The sequence below is a fragment of the Gossypium arboreum genome, chromosome 3 (assembly GCF_025698485.1).
Source record: "Gossypium arboreum isolate Shixiya-1 chromosome 3, ASM2569848v2, whole genome shotgun sequence".
In the NCBI taxonomy this organism is placed as follows: domain Eukaryota; kingdom Viridiplantae; phylum Streptophyta; class Magnoliopsida; order Malvales; family Malvaceae; genus Gossypium; species Gossypium arboreum.
This window is the reverse complement of record NC_069072.1, coordinates 73158590-73162928: the sequence shown is the minus strand read 5'-3', so window position 1 is coordinate 73162928 and position 4339 is coordinate 73158590.

Here is a 4339-nt window from a genome sequence, read left to right as displayed (position 1 = left end):
GTTGTTCATCTTTTTTTCATTTTCTTTGAGCTGGAATTCTAAGGAAGAAGGAAGGGGTTCTTGCTTCATGCTTGGTTTGGAGGGGGATTAGGAGGAAGTTTGGCCATACTTGTGTCAAGATTAAGGTAAGGTTTGATAAATATTTTGTGTTTGAGCCTTAGTAACGAAAATGAAATATGGATGTGTCGTGATTATTGATATATGTGTACATGAGCATTTGAATGATACCCGGGCTAAGTCCCGAAGGCATTTATGCTAGTGATTATATCCGGCTAAGACCAAAGGCATTCGTGAGTTGTTATATCCGGCTAAGACTCAAGGCAATTGTGCAAGTTACCAAATCCGGGTTAAGACCCGAAGGCAATTGTGCTTGTGTTATATCCGGTTAAATCCCGAAGGTACGTGATTCAGAAATGAACAATCTTGCTGTAAAAATTTCAGTTTATACACTTGTGAAAATTTCAGCAATGAGGTATGTTCGTACGTGCTTGAATTAGTTGAGTCCTTACAAGTAAGTATTCGCTCAGTTGATAAACGAGCTACCGGCCTTTGGCTAAGTTGTTCTTTTGTGTATAAACATAAGGGTCGGTAATGTGAAGTAAGTAAGATTATGAGAATGTGTTAATAAAGTGATTCATTTAGTTATGTAAATGTAATACTTTAGTCAAAGCTGATTTCATTACTTGAGACTTCTTGAGCATTAAAATGCTTACCCGTTGCTTTGGCTCTCTGTTTTATAGATTTTACTCGTTAGCTATCGGATTCAGGATCATGGAAGTCGAAGTCATCCACACTATCAAAGCCCCATTTTGGTACAATTTTGGTTGAACTTTGAAATGGCATGTATAGGACTACCCTTTTGTTGTAGGTCATGTACCCTTGGTTTTGTGTAAACTTGGATAGCCATGCGAAAATGGCTTATATAATGTTTTAGCATAGTACTATAATCGTTTGTATGTTGATCATTATGAGGTATGGAATTGTTTTGAACGATTAGCCATTGGAATGGTTAATCATGATCACACTTTGTGCTATGTATGCAAAAAGGGCCAATGGAAGCATGGAAATTATGAAATAGGTAAAGTCTACCTTAAAGGCAGATGCTGTCAGCAGCAGTGGTGTGGATGTGAAAAATCACCAAAAATAGCAGGAATGGAATAAATTAGTGAATAAATTATGTAAATTAATCTTGATGAATGTATTTTCATATGGAAGAAACGAAACGGTCATATGAGTTGTATGTTAAGAGATATTTAGGTTTTCGTGAGACAGGGCCAGAATGGTTTCTGGATCCCCTGTTCCGACTTTTGAAATTCATTGTAAATTAACCAGGGATAATTAGGAGTCATGCCATATATTTATAGATTCCTATTTGAGTCTAGTTTCTATATAAACAAACGACATCAGTATTGAAGCCCTGTACAGAGAGATATTCAAGTTTTAACGCGCGAAGGTCAGTGTAGTCGACCCTTGTCACATGGGAGACTTTAACTAATAAAATGTACTAATTGGCCCGACCAAAAATTCTAGAAAAAAATATGTAGATGGAAATATGAGTCTAATTTCAGGGAAAAATTACGAAACTGATTTTAGAGCTTTGAAACTCAAGATATGATTTTTAAAGTGACAGTGACGCAGTAACCAGCTTGTCTGGAAATTTTTTAAATGGACTGTGAAAATGATTAAATTGAGTTGTGTGCACCTTGTGTTCGACTCCGGTAACGGACTCGGGTACGGGGTGTTACATAAGTACTTGAATTGTAGTTGAATGGTAAGTTTTATTTATTAAGCATATAAGCTTACTAAGCTTTATAGCTTACTCTGTTTACTTTTTCGTGTTTTATAGTGATTTCAAAGTTTGCTCAGATCGGTAATCGTCAAAGATCTCATTACACTATCCAGCTATCGTTTTGGAACTTTTGAACTTATATATTTGGTTATATGGCATGTATAGGAGTTGTGGTTAATATGGTTAATATGTTTATAATGGATTTAGCCAATTGATTTAGCTTGTAAATGAAGTATGTTTGGTTATGTGTATAGCCATGTGATTTGGCTTATTTTGCTATAATAGCTGACGTATATATATGTAAAAATGGCATTTTGTTATATGGTTAGTAATTTCTATGTGAATGCATATTATGAATTGGTATTTTGAGTACCAAATGGTTGAATTTTGACATATGGTATGCATGTGGTTTTAGGTAAAATAATACATATATGAAGTTAACCATATTTAGGTGAATTGAGAATGTGAAATTGGTATGTTTTGAATTGATAAAACATGATCTTATGAGCATTATAGTTGTTGATATTGGTATAACATGAATTGAATTTAGTTTAGAAGAGTTTAAATGCCATTTGAAGAGGTGGTTATATGTAAATTTGGTTTGTGTAGGTGAATACAAGTTTAGGTGAGAAGGATGGCTTGGAAAATAACCTATTTTTGTCTACACGGGTAGAGACATGGGTGTGTGTCTCAGCCGTGTGTGACACATGGTTAGGTGGCACGGCCGTGTGTCCCCTGGTACTTATTTAGAAACAAAGTCAATAGCTCCATACGGCTCACTGACTTGGTCATGTGCCATAAGTCAGTATACCCTACAGTTTTGACATGGCCTAGCACACAGCCTGGCACACGGGCGTGTGAGGCCATTTCGAAGGGTATACGGGCTAGTCACGCAAGCGTATGGTTAGCCGTGTGACCTAAGTCAGAGAGTTACACAGGGTCGAACACGGGCTGGGACACGGCCATGTGATCCCATTTCGAATGTCCACATGGCCAGTGTCAAGGGCTTGTCTTTGGCCGCATGAGACACACGACCGGGTCACATGGGCATGTGTCCCTGTACTTTGAAAATTTTTTATGTTTTCCCAAAAATTTCCTGAGTTATCGGTTTATTCCTGAACCACTTCTAATGCATTATTTGGGCCTTGTAGGATCGTATTAGGGACAATATGAATGAATGTGAATGATTTTTATTTGGATATAAAAATAGTATGTGAAATGTATGTTTGTTTAAGTAATAAGTCTGGTAATGCTCTATAACCCTATTTTGGCAACAAATAAGGGTTAGGGGTGTTACATTACCCATATTGCTTAGTGTTCCAGTTCAACTGGCAAGCGACATGCTTTATCAAAAACCAATCGATACAGCAACATCCCTAATGGAGTTTTGTATGCTATTCACAATGCCCATAAAGTGTCATCCAATAGAAAAGACCAATCTTTCCTCGAAGGGTTTACAGCCTTCTCAAAAATGTTCTTAATTTGTCAATTTGATACTTCATCTTGTCCATTGGATTGCAGATGATAAGTAGTAACCATTCTATAATTAACTCCATATCTCTTCAGTACGGTCGCCACTTGGTTGTAATGAAAGTGTGTACCCTGATCACTGATTAATGCCTTTGGTGTGCCAAATCAGGTGAGTCTATGCTTGTGAAAAAATTTTAGCACTGCCTTTGCATCATCCTTTGGGACTGCAACAACTTCCACCCACTTCAAGACATAGTCAATAGCTACTAATATATACATATTTCCAAATGAACTCAAAAACGGTCCCATAAAATCCATACCCTGAACATCGAATAATTCAACATCCATAATTGGCTGCTGTAACATTTCATTGCGTCAGGACATAGAATCGATGCGCTGACTCCTATCACATTGATTCACAAAACTGTATGTGTCTTTGAATAATGTTGGCCAGTAGAACCTTGATTGGAGAACATTAGCAGCAGTTCTCATACCACCGAAATGACCTCTATAAGGAGCATCATGACAATGCTTCAGGATAGAAAGCATCTCCTCTTCCAGAACACAACGTTGAATAATTTTATCATTGCATACCTTGAATAAATACGACTCGTTCCAATGATGCTTCATCACGTGATAAAGAAATATTTCTTTTTTTAGGACCTGTGACACCCAATTGGAGTTTTGCACACACTAGATAATTAACAAATCTCTAGACAGCTCATGCAATTTTCATTCTTATCCTAATAGCTGTCAGGTGCTGCGACAAGTCTAGACGCAATTTGGAATTAACCCATGTAGAGACATTGCCGGCATCTATCATGTGCGGCGACAAGTCTGAACGCAATCTGGAATTAACTCATGTATTGACATCAATGCAATAAGATAACAAAATTAAGGATAAAATAGGCTAGGATTCATTGAGTTATAAAATGTAATTTACTAAACTGAAAATGCCAAAATGTATGCTAAGGATAGTTAAATGGGAACAATTTAACCAATAAGTAGGGGGAAAACCTATGTTCTTTCTAGTGCTATCACTTAGCCATCGGTAAGACATCCAAGACCAGCACTTGAAAT